The 24,426-nt window shown below is 43.3% G+C and overlaps 1 pseudogene; it reads right to left on the bottom strand.

The window, feature by feature from the left end:
• LOC129690173 (cysteine and histidine-rich domain-containing protein 1-like) overlaps window positions 1–17,925 on the bottom strand; it is a 21,319-nt pseudogene extending 3,394 nt beyond the window's left edge.
• Window positions 17,926–24,426: the final 6,501 nt, after the last annotated feature.

The raw sequence follows: 24,426 nt of genomic DNA on the forward strand, positions 1-24,426 counted from the left end.
GCTGCTCCTGCTTCCCCCTCGCTGCTCCTGCTTCCCCCTCGCTGCTCCTGACTGCTGTGGTGAGACAAGAATTTGGAGATCTCCTGAAACGAGAATTGGACTGTCTCCAAGGAACCCGACGACCCTAAACAACAGGAAGCAGCTAAGAGACTGCCCCCTCTCCCACTAACCCTTTCTCTCTCCTACCTGGTGTTAGGGTTTTGGAAGGGATTGGGGTGGAGTAAGGAGAAAAAATATAAGAAATGTAAATAAAGAGTTTTTTTTAAGTATGCCTACAGTATGCACCCACTTATTAGTGCCTATTAGCTGTAAAGTAAGGGATAACCATGTTATAATCCATAGACCCCCCCCAAAAGCTTAGTAATAAAGAGGCCTCAAGAGGGACACTTTAATCTCACAAGGGGAAACAGAATAGACATTGCAGGTGGATGAGAGAGGGATCTGGTGTGGAGGGGAGTGGGCTAGACAGGGTTTGGGGGTAGGGATGGAAACAGGAAGGATGGCAGGAGAGAGACCTGGGAGAGACAACTGGAATGAGGAGGCCATCTTTGGGATGAGCTAGAAACGTAGGGCAATGGAAACGCCCAGAAATCATGAGGGTGACCCTAGCTAAGACTCCTAGCAATGGGCGATATCAAGCCCAAACTGGCCAACTCTCACAGCTAGGCTAGACTTCCTGTGGAGGGCCCGGGATATCAAGCCAGCCACAAAAGCTTCGACCTACAATTTATGCCACCTGCAAGGTGTGCTGGGATAATGGTGGTGTAGAACTTGTAGGTCAACCAATGACTGGTTCAACTTGAGACCCATGCCACAGAGGGAGCCCACGCCTGGCACTGCCTGGGTGGCCAGGAACCAGAGGCTGGATAGCCCAGAGACCTGGGATAGAACCAAACGTGACTGGCAAAAAAAAAAAGTCAATGAAGCGATTCCTAATGATATTCTGTTATACTCATAGGTTGACATCTAGCCCAATTGTCATCAGATTGGCTTAACAACCCAGCAACTGATGGAAACAGATGCAGAGACCCACAGCCAACATTAGACAGAGCTTGGGGAATCCCTTGGAAGAGGGGGAATGAAAGATTGTAGTAGCCAGAGGGGTCAGGGACACCACAAGAAAACCCACAGAATCCATCAACCTGAGCCATGAGCTCAGAGACTGAACTGCCGACCAGGAAGCCTGCATGGGGCTGACTTAGAACCTCCACACATATGTTCTAGTTGTGTAGCTTGATCTTTGTTGAGGTGATCTTCTTGTGCACTGCTCACGAGTTGTCTTTGTGTTATTCCAGTGTTGATGCTGTGCTGGTGGAGATCAGATCAGATTACAGGCTGGACTTCGGTACTGCTATTCTTATGGATGCATCGTATTTTGTAAACGCTCCCTCCAACACCTTCTGTTTGGTTTGATAAAGAGCTGAACAACCTATAGCAAAGGCAGGAGGTCACAGGCTGGACTTCTGAAGAGTCGAGAACTCTGGGAAAGACTGTCCTGCTTTGTCAGCCAGAGGTGGGGGAGGAGGACTAGGTGCTGGGACTGAGGAGAGATGACGAGTCACATGGCAGAACGAAGACTAGTATTAACAGGTTAATTCAGGTTAGAAGAGCTAGTTGGGGAAAAGCCTAAGCTAAGACCAAGCTTTCATATAAATAGTCCCCGTGTCATTATTTGGGAGCTGGAGGTCAAAGAAAGTACTGTTATGTTTGGCGTCCGACATGAGGGCACACAGTCTGAACTTAGGCATTAGGCCAAAAGTCCTGAGCACTTGAGTGAGCAGCCAATGCACTGGGGGGTGCTGGAGTCATGATGCTACTCCAGGGCTGCTACAAGCACTGGTGGTGAGGGAGAAAGTGAGCACCCCTTCTGGACTGCACCGCTCAGCGAGCCAGCAGGCCACTGCAGCCCAGAGTGGGTGAAAGTTTGGAACAAGTGTTGCTGGCAGGCCAGAAAGGAAAACTCCCTGTGGCCTGTGGAAGCTCAAGCCAGCCTGCAGAATGCTTGCTCCCATGCAGGCCCAGCACCTTCAGTCCATTTTGGTGGGCAACACGGCCCCTTCAAGGCCTGGCCCACGGGGCACAGAACTGCTGCAGGCAGCAGAAGCCAGGCCCAGCCTGGGAAACAAGCAGAGCGGCTTAGCCACGCAGAAAGAGCTCCTTCCTGGAACTAGTAACACATTAAGTCTGAACAAACAGAAACATTTTTAAATGTGCTTAGGTGCTGAAGGAAAAAAGAAATAGTTTGAAAATATAAGGTGGGCTAGGTGGTAGTGGCACACGCCTTTAAGCCAACACTTGAGAGGCAGAGGCAGGCAGATCTCTGTGAGTTCCAGGCCAGCAGATTGAAGCTGATAATACTCCCGTATATGTATCCAGTAGAATGAAACAATTCTGTTGTAACATAAACCATGTCACTAATACACGTTACAATCCTGCAGATGAAGCAGTTGTGGAACAAGCTAATCTCACTTTAAAGAATATGCTCATAAAACTGAAGGGGGCTATGATATCTCCCAGAGATAAATTAAATAATGCTCTATGGATTTAAAAGATTTAAATGTCAGTAAGGCAGGTAGTGCAGCTTCTGAAAAATACTGGATTATAAAAAGGACTACTGAATTAAATCAATCCATATTTTAAGGCTGGAGCTGAGAACATTTGCCACCCCAAGCCCACTGCAGCAGATGCTCCAGGCTGAGGCGATTCCAAGCCTCGCCACCTCGTCTGAACCCCCCCCCACCCCAACCTGGTTCTGATGCCCCTCTCCCTTGCCGCAGCCAGGAATCCCAATGTCCCACTATACCCTCCAACAGCTATGCCCAGAGGCTAATTAAATACATTGCAGCAAGTGGCTCCCTGCCACTTCCCCTTCCGGCCTCAGAATGCCTACTGCTTCCGCGGGAACTGTCCCTGATGACGACAACCTTTCCTGCTCCAGTCTGTGGCCTTCACGCTGAACTCTGTAGGTTTTGGACACTTTGTACACTTTACAATCCCTCAAGGCAGCAAAGTAGCCAGACATCTGCCTGAGGATGCTCCAGCAGCCCAGCCCTCTCCCAGACCTCTAACTATGATCTCCAGCCCCTCAGTAGGACTCATCCCAGATTATGCAAATTTGAGGTGAACCGACCAGTCACAAACCCACCAATCCCTGAGCTTCCCACAGCTCAGGACTTGAAATCCCACCAATCCACACTCTGAAAATCCCTGCCGCAGAAAGCTCCACCCCCTAAGATTCCTATATAAACGCTGTGTTTGCCCTAGTTTCTTCCTGCTGCTTTCACCAGAGAGCAAAGGCAGCTGCTCCTCTATTCGCTCTCGTTCTCTTCATGTGGAGTCGTCCCTTCAATAAATATCTTTTAAGAGATTTACTGCCTGCTGTGACTCACTCACAGGAGGAAGAATAAGAAAAGAAAGAAGAAGCAAAGAAGGAGAGGAGGTCAAGGTTTGAGGCAACCCTCCCTGGGAGCTGCAATGTCTCTGGTGAGGAGGCCTCTCAGAGCTATGAGGTTCCTGGGCTCCTGTGCCTCAGTATACCCTTGGAACTCTGGCCCCTCTCAGGGATGGGATACCTTCCCAGTCTTCATATATTTGTGGCCCTCAGAGTTGTGAGCGGTCTGGCCACCTTCACGCCCAATCAGGAAGGAGAGCCAACCAACAGAAAATAAACATTTGGTGTTTTGACCCAGATTCACGACCTCAGGGCTATGGGTTTCCTGAACACCATTTCATCCAGCTATCAGGAGGCAGGCCAACCAATAAACATAACAACACATACATTAGAAGGGTTTGTTAATTTCAGAATAGAAGTCAGGAAATGTGTTGCTTTAAGGGAGAGGATTTGTTCTTGTTTCAACAAGAAGCAAAAGCTGTGGATTCCTTCATAAAGAGTAGTTTTGACCAGGGAAGACTGCCTGAAAATCTTAGCTCCAGACATGGAAGAGGAGACCCAGAGCAGCAAAACAAGTGACCCAAACGCTGACCCCTTACTTGGGAGCAGCTCAAAACACTGGCTGAGACATCAATGTCTCTGCAGAAGCAAATAAACTTTGTTGACGACCTAGACCCTTGACAGTCCAAATGGTCTTACAAAGTTTGATGCCTTTCACCTGCTCAAACATGGAACAAAGATTTATCTTTAACCGATTTGTGCACACCTCACATTTCATAACATGTTAATGCAGAAATGTATCTTACCTCTAAAAGTTCACGCGCCTTCAGAGCAAAAGGACCAAACACCAATGATGACAAGACAGATGTTCCGGCCCCACAGACTGCCTCAGAAATCTGCATCAAGATTTCTTCAAAACCAGGACTTCAGTTAAGCTCTGCATGTTCCCATTCCACAGATACTGGACAACAAGTGTTACAGCTAGCTCTCCCAAAACTTGGCCAATATCTCCATTTTCTTAAGCTCCCCAAAATACGACTTTACCTCCCAGACATCAGGAAGCAGTTTTAAGGGAACAGTGCCCCCATTCCCAAGAGTTGGGATGGATAATTTTTGGTCATCCGGTGGGTGATGAGGTTTGTCATCGTTTAAGGGGTCACACTTGTTATCGGTCTTGGTCAGGGAGGAAACAAAATAAAGGAGGTTAGTTAGGAATCTCTTTCTTTTCTTTATCCTTCTTTCTCTCCTATCTAATGTTACAGGAAAAGTGAGGAGAGGGGAGGAAATTAAAAAAGGGGGATATAAGAATGATAGAATAAAAGGGTAAATTATTGAATCTACTCTTAAACTAAAAAGCAACTACTCGTCTCAAATATTTTACATTGGTATGTGTTTTGTATATTAATACAAATTTAAAGTTATATTTTGTTACAACATACTATATATATATCTCAACTCCTGTTTTAGGTATTGTACTATGTAACCCATTTAAAAATGCAATGTGAAGTGCTAGTCTTTTGAAAGCTACTGTTATAAACTGCGTAGGATAATTAAGAAATGCAAGTTAATAGGCAGTCAAACTTGTGGTCTTGTTAGGTACTAGTTTAGTTAATCACAGAAATAAGCTTTTTTCTTATTTTCAAAGTTAATCAGATAACAAATAGCTGGAAACAAGTAATATTTACCTAATCAAAGGTACTATAAATAGATATATGATCTTCAGACACTACAGAATATGGCATTTAAAGATGTTTTAATAATAAAGGGCTTTTTTTTTTTTTTACAGTGAGACATGTCTGTTCCTGGCATCACCCCCGTACTACTTCAAAGAAGATGATGGGCATTGAAGAACCTTCAGATGGACTTTGCTTCATATGTAGCAAAGCTAGCCACCAAGCAAAAAACTGTCCTTACCTCAACTGCTGACAGCATTCTCTTCAGGCTGTGGACAAGCAGGACATGAAGGAAGTCAGCTGCCAAACTTTGCCAATACAAGGTAGGCCAGTCCTTCATAATTCCTGCTTCACAAAAAAACAGTCTGTCAGGTATTCTGGGCCTGTAGGCTGAAGATGGATGTACCAACGTGCAGAGGAATCTTGGGTGACTGACCAGGTGGCCAGCAGTCTCTGTCTTTTCTGTAGTTTTGGAAGCTGCTTGCTCCACATTTCCTGTTTACTCTGGCGATATCCTCCTCAGGTCTCTGATGGGGTTGAAGACTAAATAATTGTAATCTCACATACAAGCTTAAGTTATTTCAGATTTAAGAAAATAATTTAAGGTCTAAAAGATGTTTTTAGGTTGGTAATGCAAGTTATGATAGAAAATTATTTAGGTACAGAACTTTGGAATCATCAAAATAGGACAGATAGTACTTTCTCCAAGATTGTCAAATCCAAATGGACTGGATGATGTGAATATAATTCTTGCCTGACAGTTTTCAAAATTGTTATTGCATATAGTTTATTGATATTTTAAAAAGCGCAGGAGATGCTGGGGTGATCTTTCTGTACACTGTATAAAGGTTGTCTTTGCATTATCCAAATGCGTGGAGGATAAGTGGCATGAACGAAAGTGAGGTATACAACACCAAGAGCCTAAGGAAACATGCAACTGGATTCTGATACACCTAAAAATAGAGTAGCCCCCTGGGCCCTGTCTTTAAGAAAGATCAGAAACTTTGAGAGATTTGACCAGCCCAATAAAACATATTTAAACACAACAGTGGTGATTCCCCAATGAAGCAGCCTAGCCAAATTATTGCATTGTGAAGGTCACATCCAGCAAGTAACTCTTTCTGAATTGACATCAAAGTATCCCTTTGTACTTATGTACAGAGTGCAAATCTCCACCCACACACTAAGAGGAAGTCAGGGAACCAGATTTAGTCATGAACCCTCTTGGTAATGTAGGGGTGTCATCCTAGCTGGAATCTTCTTCAGGACTTCCCCTCAGACCCTCAAATGGGTAGATTTCTGTGGAAAGAAAAAAAAAACTGAAGTAGGATCAACATCCTAATGCCAAGGACTTGCGGAGGGTTAATCTAGTCAACTGTAGGAAGCCTGACCTCTGAGACTTCCGACTGGCAGCCACACTAGTCACTAGTGGTTGCTTTAATTGGCTGAAAAACCCAGTGTTTTCAAGTGAGGATTGTTGATGACAGAGGCTCTTTCTCCCACCACCCCCACACACACAAAATGGATGCAGGAGAGAGCAGTTGTTCTCACCATTCCGAAGAAGTGCTTCTCCTGAGTCACCGGTTCTGTTGACTTCTTCATGGTACTCAGCAAAATGCACCAGCTAAATCAGCTGGGGGACAGAGCTTCTCCTGTCTCCAACATGGTCCTTGTCCCACTCTCCTCAAGAGTAGAATGAGCAAGAGAAGTACACTTGGGAGGCGCTTTGATGTCGATCCAGAATTAACAGAATGAAACACCCAAAGATGGCCCCACAGGATTTAGACAGGCTCTCAGCAGCAGGCTGCTGGACGAGGGTCATCATGGTTCTGAGAAGTGGTTCAGTCCAGACGCTCTTGGAGGGCTTCAGTGTGCCAACCAAGACCCACCCTTGCCAAGCGAGCACATGTGTAAATCACCGATACAAGTATCAGGTCGTAGAGGTTGTGAGAAGCTATGGGAATGAACTCTGGTCGACTGAGGCCAAGGCTGGAATGAGTCCTTCCTGCTTGCAGCCCCTGGTTAAGTCCTGGAGGCTGGCTTGGGCAAGCTTACTTCTAGGGGCAAAAGTCTACGTTTGGGAAGCCTCCAAAAAGTCCATTCCCAGAAAGTCTTGAAGGCAGTCTTCCTTCTTCTGGCTGGGAGCCAGACCGTGAAGGCTTCAGGCTTCTTCCCCTGAAGAGAACAGGAATGTCTGGGGCCAGTCTCCCAGCTGTTCAGGAGCCAGACTTGGAAGTCCTCCTTCACTTTCCTCCTCCCTAGGTTCTGTAGCAATGCTACCTCCTTCTAAAGCCTGAATTTATAGGGGACCAGCTGGGCCCAAGTTTGCTGAATATAAGCATGTAAATTAGGTCACAACCAGACAAACCACACCCCTCAGATGTCTACAGTCAAAACTAGTAGGTGAAGGGAAGAGTTTACAGACAGGTGTTCAGGTCTTTTTCCTGCAGAGGTAGGGAAAGATGGTTCCCGCTTGCCACAGCGACCTTTGCACGCCTGCTATTTCCCTCCTTCCTTCATCGGAGAGATTGTAGCCAAGGTCTTTTGTTTCTTTTAGGCCTGCTGCTGTCGTGTTCACAGCTTTCAGCAGCCCACTCTGTGGCTCCTCTGCCCTAGAAGCTGGAGGCTGCCAGCTGTCAGAAAGCTCTGTTTGGGCTGGGGCGGGTCACCCAGACTCTGATACTTGCAGGGACTGTCTACAAGAGAATGAAAATGTGCTGTTTGGCTGACGTAGTGCAGGGAAGATGGTTGATGGGGGCCATGCTGTACGAACAGCATGTTCCTCCAGGCTGATCCTTCAGTGTAGTGAAAGGCCCTTGGCTGCTGGATGCTTCTCCAGTGAGGCCCTTTTGGCCTAGCCAAACTTTATGAGAATGGAGCACTCACCTGCCTTCTAACTGTCCTTCCCAGCGCCTCCACACGTGCCTCTTTCAGGGTAGCTCCTGTCCACCCTTGCTCTTCGTAGACGCTCCTTCTACCAAGCAATCCATTCTGCCCCGTCACCGCCTGCCTGCTGTCTGCTGTCCATCCAACGCCCAAACAGACAGACTCCATACTGTAGGCCTCTGCTCTCCTGACCTTTCCGCACATTTTATTATGTGTGTGTTCACGACAGGTGTCATCATGTAACTCGGGGTGAGGTGATGGGTGTCATAGGGTCTCATCATGTAACATGGGATGAGGTGGTGTGTCTTGTGGGGTGTCATCATGTAACACGGGTGAGGTGGCGGGCCCTAGCCCAGGCGCTGTCAACAGCATGAAGGGATTTCCCGCATACACCATGGGCTGGCTTTGCTGCTAATGTCAGTGATTGTGCTTGTGATGGCGGTCTCATTAAGATGAGAGCTTTCAAGCCCTGCTAATTTGTCCCATCTCAGGAATTGCTGGGACTGTTGGGGAAAACTGCGATGGTGAGTCGGTGTCACAGGCAGTGTCAGTAATCCATCTTCTGGCCTACGAGTCTTGGGAAAGAAGCCCTCACACATCACCCTGTCCTTGCTTTCATCATTACCTCAGGGGCCCTCACCTCAGAAGCAGCATCGAGCTTGACTTGGCACCTCTGCTCAGAGAAAGCTCGGCACTGTGTCTTGCCCACTAGACGTCGATTTTATGCTGTCCCCAAAGGTCCTTCACCTTCCTCCTGGCCCTCATGTTCTTCCTTCCCTCACGCAGCCCCCAATATCCTGAGCTCATCATCCATGTCTAACTGTGCAGAGAGTTCAGTGGCTTGTCCACGTTTTCAGTTGCATCATTTAGCTGTGGAATTGTGCCTGGGCCCACAATTCATGGTCCCCAAACATTCCACTTCAAGTAAACAATCAGGTTCTTGAGAGAGCTGTTTCCTAACCCTTCAGGCTAGCCTGGCTCAGTCTCAGCTCTCTTCAGCTGAGTCAGTCTCTCTAGATAAGCACAGTTTACTATGTGGAATGCTAACTTGAGACTCCTACTTCCCTGAATTTTGCAACGGTCTTATTTTTACAAAGTTGTGTTTTGAATTTTTCCAAGGAAATGCGTTAAGCAATCAGGATAAAAAGCTATCACTATCAAAGACAGCCAACTTGGGGACAGTTGATTACAAGAGTCTGACTCCTGAGAACCAAGACTTCCCTTTTCAGGCGTACTTATCTCCAAGTAGGTTATGTCACCAATAGGTGGCAGCATGGTTGCATCTGGTGGTCATCAAACTGAGACCTTGGGAAATTCTGGGAGAAGGCCCCATCAGCCCAGATGAAATTTACAAGTGAGAGGCATTGTCTTGAGAGAGTCCAGCTAGCCGACCAGAAGATAGTCATTGCTTCTCAACAGATAGTGACCTTACCGTGTTTAAAACAATATCGCCAGCACCACTGTTTAGAAGGTGGTGGTTGGACAAGAGAAAGCAGCTGAAGCACCTTATTTCTATACCATCATTCTAAGTCAGACATACGCCATATGTGTGGGTCGCGACTCCTTTGGGGTTACATATCAGATATCCTGTAAATATGTAAATATCAGATATTTATATTATGATTTATAACAGAGGCAAAGTTACAATTATGAAGTGATTGTATGGTTGGAGGCCGCGGCGATATGAGGAGCTGTGATAAAGGGTCACAGCATGGTTAAGAACCGCTGTTCTACGTGAAGAAACTCAAAAGGTCTGGGATGTGCAGTCACAAGGGCTCGAGCGTCAAGTGGGATCCAAACCCAGGCATGTGGTGGCGTGTAGCTTGGCGAGGGATGGTGGAAAGCCACTTCCTGGCACGAAGTCAGAAACTAAATAATTGAAGGTCAGACCCGTGGGACTGGGGGAAGCAGATATCATCAGTAAGCAACAGGGTGGCGGCCATACATTTTGGCTGTTAGCTTCCTCGCAGATCCAGGCGGTTTATAGCATTTTCATGCTCACAGCCTCTATCAGATGCAACTGAACACTCACCTCACCCACCCCTAACACGAGTGTTTCCTTACGAGGGATGTGTTTGGTCCTTTGCTGCTTAGACACACTCTCCCTGCACAGTTGTTTCTAGCCCAAATTTTCTTTTCTCTGGTAAGAGGCCCTTATAAACTATTCAGAGAAATGGGTTAATCTCCTTGTCTGATTTGTTTAGAACTGCCTTCCTTAGGTACATCAAAAAGGGTACAATTTGGCCAAATGTTTTTTCAGCATCTAATGAGATGATTATGTGTTTTTTTTTTTCTTTCAGCTTGTTTATTTGGTGGATTTTCATATGCTGAACCAGCCCTGCATCCCTGGGATGAAGCCTACTTGATCATGGTAGATGATGTTTTTGATGTGTTCTTGAATTTGGTTTGTGAGTATTTTATTGAGTATTTTTGCATCAATGTTTGTAATGGAAATTGGTCTGAAATTCTCTTTCTTCACTGGGTCTTTGTGTGGTTTAGGTATCATGGTGTCTGTGTCCTCAAGGAGTGAGTTTGGCAATGTTTCTATTTTGTGGAGTAGTTTGAGGAATATTAGTATTAGGTCTTCTTTGGAAGTCTGGTAGAATTCTGCCGTGAAACTATCTGGCCTTGGGTTTTGTTTTTTTTTTTTTCCACCTATCAGAATAGCTAAGATAAAAAACTCAAGTTACAGGACATGTGAAGATGTGGGAAAAGGGGAACACTCCTCCATTGTTGGTGGGAGTGCAAACTTGTACTTTGGAATTCAATAAACTCTGGAAATCAATCTGTCACTTTCTCAAAAAATTGGGAATAGATCTACCTCAAGATCCAGCTATAACACTCCTGGGCATACACCCAAAAGATGCTCCACCATACAACAAGGACATTTGCTCAGCTCTGTTCATAGCAGCTTTATTCATAATAGCCAGAAACTGGAAACAACCCAGATGTCCCTCAACCAAAGAATGGATTTTTTTAAATGTGGTACATTTATACAGTGGAATACTACTCAGATATTAAAAACAAGGGAAATGTGCAATTTGCAGGCAAATGGATGGAACTAGAAAAGACCATCCTGAGTGAGGTAACTCAGACCCAGAAAGACACACATGGTATGTTCTCACTCATAAGTGGATATTAGACTCTTTCTCTTTCTTTCTCTTAACACACTCTCTCAGTTTCTCTCAGTCTCTCTGTCTCTCTTTCTGTCTGTGTCATGAGTGCCCTCTTCTCCCCCTACCCTATTTCCCAAATAAACCTCCTTTATACCAGAAAAAAAAAGTGTATATTAGCCATATAGCACAGGATGACCATGCTAAGATCCATAGACCCGAAGAAGTGAAGTAACAAGGAGGGCCCAATCTCAGTGAATGCTTGAATCTCACTGAGAAGGGGAGATAGAATAAACAGAGGAAGCGCTTGAAGAGAGGGAATAGGATAGGAAAGAGAGTGCTGAGGAAGATGAGGGTGGAGACCAGGTCGGAGTGGGGGCAGAGAGCTTACAGAGAGAAGAAAAATGAAGAGGGGTGTCACTGAGACAAGCTGGAGACCTGTGCCATGGTAGGCTCCTGGGAAGATATGGGGGTGACTCTAGCTGAGACCCCTAGCAGTGGGTGACATGGAGACTGAAGAGGCCACCCTCTAATGAGACAGCTTTTAGTGGAGGGAGAGGAAACACCAACCCACCCACAAAAATGTTGACCCGGAATTTACTGTGCCTACAAAATGTGCAGGGATAAAGAGAGAGCAGAGATTAAGGGAAGGTCCAGCCAATCCCTAGGCACACCATGAGAAAGAGCCAGCCCCTGACACTTTTTAGGACATTCTGCTATGCTTGCAGACAGGAGCCTAACATAGCTGTCCTCTGAGAGGCTCCACTCAGGAGCAGATGGAAACAGATGCCGAGACTCACAACACTGGTTAAAGCACAGGGAGCTCTGTGGAAGAGTAGGGGGAAGGATAGAAGAATCTGGAGGGGACAAGAGCTCCCCAAGACCAGCAGCCCCAACTAACGTGGGTCCTGGTGGGCTTGCAGATACTGAAGCAAGGACCATGCGTGGACTAGACCTAGGCCCCCTACACATATATACCCGATGGGCATCTTGGTCTTCATGTGGGTACCCTAGTAAGGGGAGCTGGGCTGTCTCTGACAAGGATTTTATCGAATTCGTTTTGATCACTTCCCTCTGGCAGGGCTGCCTTGCCAGACTGCTGTGAAAGAGGATGTGCTCAGTCCTGATGAGACTTGAAGTGCTAGGGTGGGTTAGGGGGAGCACACCTTTCCTGAGGGGTAAGGGAGGGGCATAGGAGGAAGAAGGAGGGAGGGTGGAACCTGGAGGAGAGGAGGGAAGGTGCTATGATTGAGATGTAAAGTGAATACATAAATTAACAAAATTTTTTATCCCAACAAAAAGTCAACAACAACAAAAAGGCCAGGAGTGGTGGTGCATGCCTGTAATCCCAGCACTCAGGGAGGCAGAGGCAGGTGGATCTCTGTGAGTTCAAGGCTAGCATGGTCTACAAATCTAGTCCAGAACAGCCAAGGCTACACAAAGAAACCCTGCCTCAAAAAACAAAAACAAACAAACAAAAAAGATAAAAAGGGTCTTAATATGTTTTCACATAAAAAAACAGCAAATGTTTAGAAGACAGAGTTTTTAACCTAATTTAAATATTGTAGAATGTATATGTCTTGGGTTTTTGTGTGTGTGTGTGTGTGTGTGTGTGTGTGTGTGTGTGTGTGTGTTTGTAGAGGAATTTGAGACAGTATCTCACTATAGAGGTTTGGCAGGCCTGAAAATCGATATGTAGACAGGGCTGGCCTTGAACTCATAGAGATCCACCTGCCTCTGCCTCCTAACTGTTGGAATTAAAGGTGTGCACCCTCATGCCTGCCAAATACATGTCTTATGGCATCATATTGTGGGAGGGGCTGATGGCTCAGAGGCCAGGAGAACTGGCTGTTCTTCCTAAGGACTTGGGTTTGAGTCCCAGCACCTAAATGGTGTTTCACCACAGTCTGTAATTCCGGTCCCAGGAGATCCAGTGCCCTCTTCTGGCCCCCATGGGCACCTGCACCCATGTGGCAAACAAACAGTACTATTATTTGACTGAGACTGTTTTTCCACCCCTACTCCTGCCCCAGTACACACAGGATCTCATCACTGTAACTAGCTAAGAACCTGAGGTGCATTGGACAGTAGGAGAACACATGAGGAGATTGTACCGATTGGAGCCAGAATCTTGGAAGACCTCATAGAGAAGTGAGGACTTAAGATGTGAGGAAATTTCCAAGAAAAACGAACAGCAGAGGCCAGGGGGAAGGTTGAGTAATAAATGGGTTGGGGAAAGGAGAGGTTGAGGTCAGGGGTGACGTGATAAAAACGTGGACCAAGAGTCAGTAAAGCCCTTTAGCCTAACCATAAAGCGCTTGACCATTACTGGTGAGAATGGGAGGCAGATGTATTTATTTTTATTTTATGTGTATGTGCATGCCTCTGCCTCCTGTGTGCTAGGATTAAAAGTGTGCAAACCATGCCTGGCCCAAATTTCTGTACTTTTTCATTGATAAAATTCTAAACACGCTACGATTTGGCAACATTTTTTGTAATACACTGACACCGTGTGAGTAATTGGAGTTCAAAGTGGATTGCCCTACCAGCATATACATTATAACTTACACAAATCATAAAAATTATTCTTAGTTCACAAGTTGTGTTTACAGGAGGCTAGATCTGGCTTACGGCCTATAGTCTATAGAATGATGTGTTAGGGAACTGTTTCACTTTGTATTACATTTTATTTGCCCGTCTATTGTAGATATGTACAATACAGTGCTGCTGTGGAGGCCAGAGGACAATTTTCAGGAGTCAGTGGGTCCCAGTGTTCAAACTCAGGTCTTCAGGCTTGGGGCAAGCACATTTATCAGCTGAGACATCTCACTGGCTCTCACTTCCCGTTTTTGAGTATGGAGAGTATCTGGTCATAATGTTGATTACATCAGAATGAGACAAACCAGAAGCAAAACAATAGTCTCCCAATTCCTTAATGTTTTTACTTGTCTTACAGTCATGGCCAAACATACTAAGAAGAAAGTTCCAGAAGTAAACAATTCCTAAAGTTTTAAAGTACGTGCCATTTTGAGAAGCATGATAAAATCTCATGCCATCTCCATTTTGTTGTGGACTCGAATCATCCATTGCCCAGGATATTCACATTGTATATACTATTTCCCATTAGTCTCTTGGTAACCATCTAGTCAGACTGCTAGAGTGCCATAGCATTTTTATTCAATTAACTCATTTTTGCTTACTAATATAGCTCCCTAAATGCAAAATACAATCAATCAATCAATCAATCAATCAATCAATCAATCCTGGCAACTTAGATATGCTAAATTGAAGCTCTAAAATGTTTCCTTTTCCTGAGAATATGAAAACACAAGAAGATATTTTGAGAGAAAGAATAAAATTCTATAATTTTAATTATAGTATGTTATTTTAATTGTTCTACCTTAGTACTGCTGTTAATTTCCTGGTATGCCTAACATTTAAATTAAACTTTATTATAGGTACATATGCAAATATAAGGAAAACATGCTATATATAGGGTTCTGCCTTAACCTTGCTTTCAGATAGCTCCTGGAAGTCATGAAACTATATTCATTCCCCATAGATAAAGACAAAGGTGTATAGTATAGATGAGTGGGGTTTAGTTTAGTTTAGTTTAGTTTAGATTTAGTTTGGTTTGGTTTTTCAGTACAGGGTTTCTCCATGTAGCCGTGGCTGTCCTGGACTTGCTTGTAGACCAGGCCTGCCTCTGCCTCCCCGAATGCTGGGATTGCACGCATGCACAACCACACCCAGCTGTAGGTGAGCATTATATAGCAATTTCCTCCAAGATTCATACCTTCCACCTTAAAGGAAAACTCAAGATAAAAATTTTCAGGGAGGTGAAACAGCAGGGTCTCCTAAGGAAAGTCAAATACTGCAAGAATTAACAACTCAAAATAGCTTGAGGAAGTTCCTGAAACTGACCAGATTTACTCCCACCCCAAAAGTAAACAGTAAAGACTGCTGAAAGTCACTCCTAAGGGGAGTGCGTAGAAGAAACAAAAGACCAACCAACCTGGAAGAGGCTCAGAACAACCAAGCCACCTGGAAAAAAAGACCAAAAAAACTCTTCAATTGTGGGCTGCTCAAAGGCTGTGCAGTGTGCTTCAGGTTCCCGGCTTTTGTGAACTTTCACCCATGCAGGGGTGGGCTTCTTTGAGTCATTTCTGTGCCTGTAAATAACCCTGACAAACTGACCGGTTCACTAAGTCAGCTCCTTGTGATAGCCTTTACTTTGGTGTGTTAGAGGATTTTCATTTGGGTGAATAGACATGTGCATGTTTGTGTTGCGTGCTGCCTCCTGAGGAAAAGCCTGTCACACAGTAGTGAGACATAGTGTCTAAACTAGAATGTCATATGCTTGGACAATCATATTCAGGAAATCAGCTATCCTGAAATTGACTCTGGTCAAGGCAAACATGGCTAGAACATCACCACCGTTCCTCAGTGCCACCTTGACATGTGATGGGCCCTTTGGGCTGCTTTCAAGCAAATTGCAGAGACTCTCTAAAAAGAGAAATAATTTCCTTCTGGAGCCAGTTTTGTAGCTACTTTGAGCCATCATTTTTTTTTTATGTGTGTTTAAGTCTGTTTGGCAACTTAATCTTTCGTCTAAGTCAAATTCTCAGTTGTCCAATAATAATAATCAGCAGCCTTTAGTGCTTCCTTAACTAGACAGTGAAATGTCTTTTCAAAAAGTAGGATTCATGTGCTATTGAGGTCTTGTCACTAATCTGTACCTTGTTATCTTTAGAGCCTGAGGTCAGTATGTGAGTATGTTTCAAGGAGGAAAAAATCTGAACCACAGATATCTGAAGTTTGGTGGGGTAGCAGTTATCAACCTCAGTCCCTGGAAGGCAGAGGCAAGAGGGTTGCTGGGAAATGGAGGCCAGGCTAGTGAAACTGTTTCAGCAAAGAAAGGAAAAGAGAAAATGAAAAGAATAATTGTGTGTGATAGCAAAAATCAGTGTTAGGGGGGATTGGCAGGCCCTAAATTCTGCAGCCCCCTTTGCACAGTTATGCTTGGGTCTTAGGGTGGTGGGGTGGTGATAAAAGAGTTAAAACTGAGTTGAGAGGTTAAGAGCTAGAAACTCCTGCTTTTCCCAACGACAGGAGACTTTCTCTGGGCACAGACAACGGCATTCTTTTAAAAAGTATTTTATTTACATTGGTCTTTTGTCTGTGTGTGTGTGTCTGTGTGAGTGTGTTGGATCCCCTGGAACAGGAGTTACAGACAGTTGTGAGCTGCCATGTGGGTACTGGGAATTGAATCCACATTCTGTGGAAGAGCTGTCAATGCTTTTGGCTGTTGAGCCATCTCTCCAGCCCCTGAGACCAGGCATTCTTTTTTTTTATGAGAACCGATTTATTTACCTATCATTGTTTTTGTGTAACATTCAGAGTAACTGTTTGTTTAATTAATTTATTATTTATTAATTACAATTTATTCACTTTGTGTCCCAGCTGCAGCCCCTCCCTCATGCCCTTCCAATCCCCCCCTCCCTCCCTCTTTTCCTCCCCTGCCCCCCCCCCCATCAGTCCACTGACAGGGAAGGTCCTTCCCCTTCCATCCGACCCTTGCCTATCAGAGACCAGGCGTTCTTAGAGCCAGGTGTTCGCTACATATGCTACATATAAAACAAGTATAGTACTTGCTTTAAAACTAAGGGCTTCCTTAATTTTTTATTTTTATTTTTATTTTTATTTTTGTCTATACACACAATAGCCTTGGGTCATAGCCATAGGCAGTACTGGGGGTAATTTTGTTCACAATTAGATACTGGTAGGATTAAACAAAACAAAAAACTATGTGACTTTCCGAAGAAGACATCATGTGTAATGCCTGAAAAAGTCATAAAAACATGCTCACCTCTTGAGCACCATGGAAGTGCTACAAATGTAGCCTCAGAAATAAACCGTATTGATTCAATTTCTCTGTGTTACATGGTAAGCTAAAAACATAACACCGAGTCATCATGGAACATATTTTCTTACATATGGACGACTGAAGTGTCACCAGAGTTGTGTTCAGAATTTTCTTTCAGAAAAGCTTCAGAGAAGCCATAGCCATGCAGTTACGCTATTGCCTATTGAGTGTTTGCTTTATCATAATGAAAAAGAGCGTATTCTTAAGGAACAGGTGTATGTGCTATTAGCCAACAGAATGGCAAACAGAGCAGGCCTGGTGCTATGGAAACAGCCTGGTGTCCTAGCAACAAGCATATTCATTTGCTTGGGCTGCCCTGTGGAGTTCTGTAAACACAGGTAAAGGGCTTATCCATAGAACTTGAGTGGCAGCCTTTCCGCTCCAAAATAAAGGTACACCCATACGAGTAAATCCAGATAGAGGGGAAAGTAAATAATTCTGCCAAGCAGTAGGGGTTTGAGGGCCGAAAGACAGCAATGCCGGAGTTAAATTTATTTCCATCTACTCCTTATCTAGATTTGCTAGAAATAGGTCTCTTTCTGTATTTGTTGGCTCTCCTAAAGGAAGGATAAAAATTCAGTGGCAGGGCCTGAATCATGACCTGTGGCTCTGCCTCTGCCTGCCTTCCCGGGATTGGACGCTCAGTACTTTTCCAAAACTTCACGTGATCTCTGTCTTGGGTTTCAAGCCACAGAGACTGTGGGGAAGAGGGCCGGACATATTCTGGTGGTGATTTGAAGGCCGTGCTTTCCTTTCATGCTTGTTGCTTTTCACTGTAATCCCTACCTTTGATAAGAATAACAGAGAAGAGGTGGGGGAGCGGCCGGTACTAGAGATTGCACAAGGTAGCAAGTGCTCTTACTCCTCAGCTGTGTCCTCGCTTGGAGACTTTTGATCTGAAAAGTCTTCAAAATCAATCATATTTGGAGATGTCATGATGAAACACCTTATTTTGCACACTTAATATGCACTAAGACGTTTGTAAATCTGACGAGGCCCACAGGGAGCCTCAGATTGCTGGAACCCAGTTGGAGAGGCAAGAAAATGCTCATGATGGCACGGAACCTGCTAAAGATGTCAGCCTGACAGGGCTCATACCCCACTTTGTTCTCAAAAGCCCCTTCCTCTGTGTAAGTCTGACTTTCTCTGTTTTCCCACATTTATTTAATAGACACTAATAATTATGCTAAACATAGCCAGTTATCATCCTCTCTACAATTCTAGAGATGCATAAAATAACAGGTACTTACAATGCTAAATGCTGAATCTCAATCCAAAGGTGGGAAGTTTACCGTGAAATTAGTTATGTCCTCAGAAAGCTGGTGAATTGGGGATTTCAGTGTCGCCACTTAGGGAGAGCGAAAATCAAAATAACTTTTTGTTAAAATTTATTCTAAAAGACAATCTATACTTAACATGTAATAAATACGGTATATTGTAAATAAATGTTTTTCCTCTTGTTCTGATTTGTATATGTACCCCCACACACACATATAAATTTAAGTCTTAAGGGTTAAATAATAAGAAATTTTAAACTTAACAGGTGTGGTGGTGTGTGCCTTTAATCCCAGCACTCAGAAGGCAGATCTCTGTGAATTTGAGGACAACCTGGCCTACAAATTGAGTCCAGGACAGCCAAGGTTACACAGAGAAACCCTGTCTCAAAAAACCAAAAACCAAAGCAAAACCCAAAACCAACCAAACAAACACACAACAAACAAAACCTACTAAAGTCAAAATTTTAAAGTTGTAGTTTTGTAAAAAGAAATTGTACATATGTGTGCTTGAAATATGTATGTGGACCAGATTCATGTGGGTGCCTGTAGAGGGCAGAAGAAGGCGACAGTCCCCTAAAAGGAGTTACAGGCAGTTATAAGCTGCCTAATGCCGGAACTAAAGCCGAGTCCTCTGCAAGAGGAACAAGAGCTCTTAACTTGCCATCTCTCCAGCCCTTCAATCCAGCTTTTAATCTTTACAGTGATTTGACCCATTAATGACTTGATGTCATAACTTTCTAAGTTACATAATACAAAATATTTAAAAGAATTTCTATAAAGAAATAATTAAAGAGTCCCTCAGTTGCTTTAATAATACATTTCAGATCTTTAGTTTCTAAGGGAGATTCAGGATTTTGTTTTGACACAAAAATAATTTTTAGCTATTTGATAGTAAAATATTTGAAAACTAACAAAAAGCAGCAAAATAAGTTACAAAAGTAATTTTAAATCATTTTGCCTAAATATTTTGGTAATACAGGATACAATTGTCTATAATAAAGGTCATGTTGATTAACTATTATTATCATTATTACAACTCAAGCTTTTAGGATAAATATTATACTAAAGGAAATCTCAGTATAATAATCAACTTGTTCAGCTAAGAATTTAGTGCTTAAAACAATAATAAAATTATATTTGAGTGGATTATTCTTGATTAGTAAAAATAACATACAAACAGAAATATTCTTTTTTAAAAGATTTATTATGTAATGTTTTGTCTGCATGTACACTTACACACCAGAAGAGGGCACAAGATTTCATTATAGATGGTTGTGAGCCACCATGTGGTGGCTGGGAATTGAACTCAGCAGCCAGTGCTGTTAACCTCTGAGTCACCTCTCCAGTCCCAGAATATTCTTTTTCAAGCCTGATTGACCAAGAAGATAACGATGCTGAGTGAATGAACGGTGTATGTTTCGGTAGAGCAGAAATATGAACTAGGTAATCCCCACAGATGAAGCCATTTGGTACAGGGACGGAGAGTATGAAGAAGACAGTAAAAGAAAGATTGTATTAAAACTTAATTTTTAAAAATGAATATAAACCGGGCATAGAGGCACATGCTTTTAATCCCAACATTCAGGGCACAGACGCAGGCGGGTGGATCTCTCTGTGAGTCTGTGCAGCCTGGTCCATACAGCGAGTTCCAGGCCAACCAAGACTCAGTGAAACTATGTTTCACACTCACACACAAAGAGAAGACCAGGAGGGGAGGTGCACACCTGCAGTCCCAACACTCAGGCAGTCAGAGCGGAAGGGTCAGGAGTTCAAGGCCAACCTCTGTTAGATAGAATATTTGAAGCCAGGGTGGCCTACATGAAACTCACACATGTGCACGCATGTGTGTGTGTGTGTGTATAATAAAATTAAATGTGTGAATATTGTTGACAGTCTAAATACCTAGATATCTAGTATTTTAAGCAATGCCTTGGGTTAAATGTAAAGAACAAGCATTGTAATTATATCAACTTCTATTTAGCAGCATATTTAGGCAGATTACAAATCTCTCAGTCATGATATAGCCACACACCTTAAAGAAAAGTTTTCCTTCAATAGTTAATTCTCAAAAGTCTAATTTCTAGAAAATAATTTAATACCGAAGAGACATTATTTTATGGGTAAAATTTGTGAATTTTGATTTGTGGTATGCTATTGAAAAGCGTTTAATTTTTTGAAAAAAATTTCTTTTTTTTAAGCTTTATTTTTTTATTTATTACATACACAGTGTTCTGGCTGCATATACACCTGCACACCAGCAGAGAGCAGCAGACCTCATTATGGATGGTCGTGAGCTACCATGTGGTTGCTGGGAATTGAACTCAGGACCTCTGGAAGAGCAGTCAGTGCTCTTAACCTCTGAGCCATCTCTCCAGCCCAGAAAATTTCTTGACATAAATTTTTTGGTTTTTTTCAAGACAGGATTTCACTATTTAGCCCTGGCTGTCCTAGAACCAACTATGTAGGCCAGGCTAGTCTTGAATGCACAGAGAGCCACCTCTCTCTGCCTCCCAAGTGCTTCTCTGCATGATTTTTTTTTTGCATGATTTTTTTTTAAGTTTAATAAAAAAGAAAGTATGAAGTCCTGCTAAGGATTTCCTGGAGCTCTCATCTCACTGTTTCCATTTCACTTCTGCTTCTCTGCTGTCACTCTGACTGCACAGGAAGCAGTTTTGCAAGCATGTCATGTTTATGGCTGTGAGCTTTATGCTAGTCTATTAAAATGGCTGTTTTTTTAATCTAACAGTTTCTAAAACACACTAGTTCCTTCTCTCGCACTGCAGCAGACTGGGACTCTGCCCTTTTGAGGAAGAATACGTTGGAGCAAAGAAAGAAAGAGAGGAAAAAGCATATAGAGATGAGGACAGAAAGTGTCAGACTGTCCACTCTTCTTTTAAGCAATCTATGCAAACTTCCTGAGCTCTCTCTGAAACACACGCAATGCTTTTTAGTAACAGATTCCCCCACACACTTAGCCGCCACAAACATGCTTAGCTGGTTGTTTCAGCTGCATGTTCTTCCTTCAGAAGCTTCATTTCTGTGAGCACAGCTCTCTACAGATGGACAAGAAACCCTGTCATGTAAAAAAAGCCTATTCAGTATCCCTCAGTATTGAACTGAACTAAATATAATGGACAATAAAAAAAGAAGCATAGGAGATATGAAAGCAGGAGGTAAACAGCGTTTTCATTGCCTTGGGGGCAGTAGTTTGCCTTCCTTCCTCTTTTCCTTCCTTCCTTCTGCCCTTCATTCCTATGTGTTGATGAAGCTAATATTAACACTATTTTGCATCCCCCAGGCACAGAGCAGGTGCTTAGGCCATCCATGATAAGAACTAAGCTAAAATTGCCCTGAAAAAACATCCACCTCTTATTTCTGCCTCATGTGTCTGCATCATAAATTCTCACTTGGCTTATCTTAATAAAATGATTAAATGCTATTTATTCTATGTGTAGAGTCTACATTAGTCTTCATTAATTATGTTGGCCACTAGCTAGCAAGAGAAGGGGCAAGGACTACTTTTTATTTATGATGCACTAGATGCACTATGGGCTAGATGCAGGAATCTAGCCCAACCCAGGACAGAATAAAAACACTCAACAAATATTGAGGGGTAAAGTGGCTTTGTGTCATGTTGTCTGAGCATTTACAAACAAACGAATAAAGAAAACCACTGAAGTAATCATGCAAAAACTATTTGACCTTGCTAAAAAAGCACATCATGTTTTCCATATTTACCTAATTCCCAATCATATTTTACTCAAGTCAGATTTTTAAATTTAATTTTATTTATTTATTACAGTGTATTCACTTTGTATCCCAGCTGTAGCCCACTCCCTTGTCTCCTCCCAATCCCACCCTCCCTCTTCTTCTCCCATGCCCCTCCCCAAGTACACCAAGTCTGACCCTAGCCTATCAGGTCTCATCAGGACTGGTTGCATTGTCTTTCTCTGTGGCCTGGTAAGGCTGCACCCCACCAGGGGGAGGTGATCAAAGAGCCAGCCACTGAGCTCATGTCAGAGACAGCCTCTGCTCCCCTTGCTTGGGAACCCACTTGGAGACTGAGTTGCCATGGGCTACATCTGTTTAGGGGTTCTAGGTTATCTGCATGCATGGTCCTTGGTTGGAGTATCGGTCTCTGCAGGCCCTCTGGGCCCAGGTTTTTTGACTCTGTTGGTCTCCTTGTGGAGCTCCTGTCCCCTGTAGGTCTTTCTATCTCCCCCTTCTTTTATAAGCTTCCCTGCACTCTGCCCAAAGTTTGGCTATGAGTCTCAGCCTCTGGTTTGAGTCAGATTTTTGACTTGTCTCTTACCTACAGATAGCAGCATGACAAGCCTATTTAGACCTCCAATTGAGGTTGGGATGGTAATAACCTTTCAGCAGACTCTTCTGCTTTGTTGACTTTTTCTGTCCACACTGCACATCTTGCTCAGACTTCTCTGAAGTGATATTATGGCTGCTTATTGGCCTAAAGATGCCTACTCCACAGGTACAAATTTCTTAAAAGTAAGTGTGGTGGATATATGTGGTGATTATATTTTAACTGGGCCATGGGATGTCCAAATACTGGGCTAAACATTATTACTTACTCATGTATCTGTGTGGTGTGGTTCAGATATGGTCTGTGTTCTCTCAGATGTTCATGATTCAAGGCCTGGTCCCAAGGATAACGGTATTATTATTATTATTATTATTATTATTATTATTATTATTATTATTTACAATTTATTCACTTTCTGTCTCGGTTGTAGTCCCCTCCTTCATCTCCTCCCAGTCCTACCCTCCATCCCTCTTCCTCCTCTATGCCTCTTCCCTAGTCTGTTGATAGGGGAAGTCCTCCTCCCCTTCTATTTGACCTTAGCCTTTCAGGTCTCATCAGACCTGCCTGGATCCTCTTCCTCTGTGGGCTGGCTAGGCCACCCACCAGGGAGAAGTGATCAAAGAGCAGGCAACTGAGTTTATGTCAGAGACTGTTCCTTCTCCCCTTACTAGGCAACCCACATGGAGAGTGAACTGTCTATGGGCTACACATCTGAGCAGGACTCTAGGTCTTCTCTATGGATGGTCTTTGGTTGATGCATCAGTCTCTGCAGTCCCTTATGAGACCAGAATTTTATTGATTGATTGATTGATTGATTGACTGATTGATTGATTGATTGATGGATTTGGCTTTCTTGGTTTTCTGTGGGGCTCCTATCCCCTCCGGGTTCTTCTGTATTTCTATAGTTCTCTTCTTCCATAAGACTCCCTACGCTCTGTCTAAAGTTTGGCTGTGAGTCTCTGCAGCTGCTTCAATGCCCTGCTAGTGATAAGTGTGGATCTATTTGCATTTTTCTACATGTAAAAATCCAGTTAGACTAGCACCATTTGTTGAAGATGCTATCTTTTTTTCCCATTTTTTTTCTTCTTTGTAAAAAATCAGGTGTCCTTAGGTGTATGGGTTTATTTCTGGGTCTTTGATTCAATTCCATTGATCCATCAGTCTGTTTCTATGGCAGTACCATGCTGTTTTTATTACTGTTGTTCTATAGTACAGCTTGAGATCGGGGATAGAGATACCTCCAGAAGATCTTTTATTGTACAAGATTATTTTAGCTAGTCTGGATTTTTTTGGTTTTTTTATATGAAGTTGAGAAATTTTCTTTCAAGGTCTGTACAAAATTGTGTTGGTAATTTGGAGGAATTGAATTGAATCTGTATATTGCTTTTGGCATGATGGCCATTTTCACTATGTTAATCCTACTGATCCATGAGCATGGGAGATCTTTCATTCTTCTGATACCCCCTTCAATTTCTTCACAGACGTGAAGTTTTCTTCATACAAGCCTTTCATTTGCTTGGTTAGAGTTACACCAAGGTACTTTATGTTATTAGTGGCTATTGTGAAGGGTGTTGTTTCCCTAATTACTTTCTCAGCCTATTTGTCTTTTGTATATAGGAGGGCTACTGATTTTTTTGAGTTAATTTTGTATCCAGCCACTTTGCTGAAGATATTTATCAGCTGAAGGAGTTCTCTGGTTGAATTTCTGGGCTCACTCATGTATACTATCATATCTTCTGTGAATAGTGATACTTTGACTTCTTCATTTCCAGTTTGTTTCCTCTTGATCTCCTTTAGTTGTCTTATTGCTCTGGCTAGGACTTCAAGTACTATGTTGAA

The sequence above is a fragment of the Psammomys obesus genome, unplaced genomic scaffold (genome assembly GCF_907164565.1).
Source record: "Psammomys obesus unplaced genomic scaffold, mPsaObe1.curated_primary_1811, whole genome shotgun sequence".
Taxonomy (NCBI): Eukaryota; Metazoa; Chordata; class Mammalia; order Rodentia; family Muridae; genus Psammomys; species Psammomys obesus.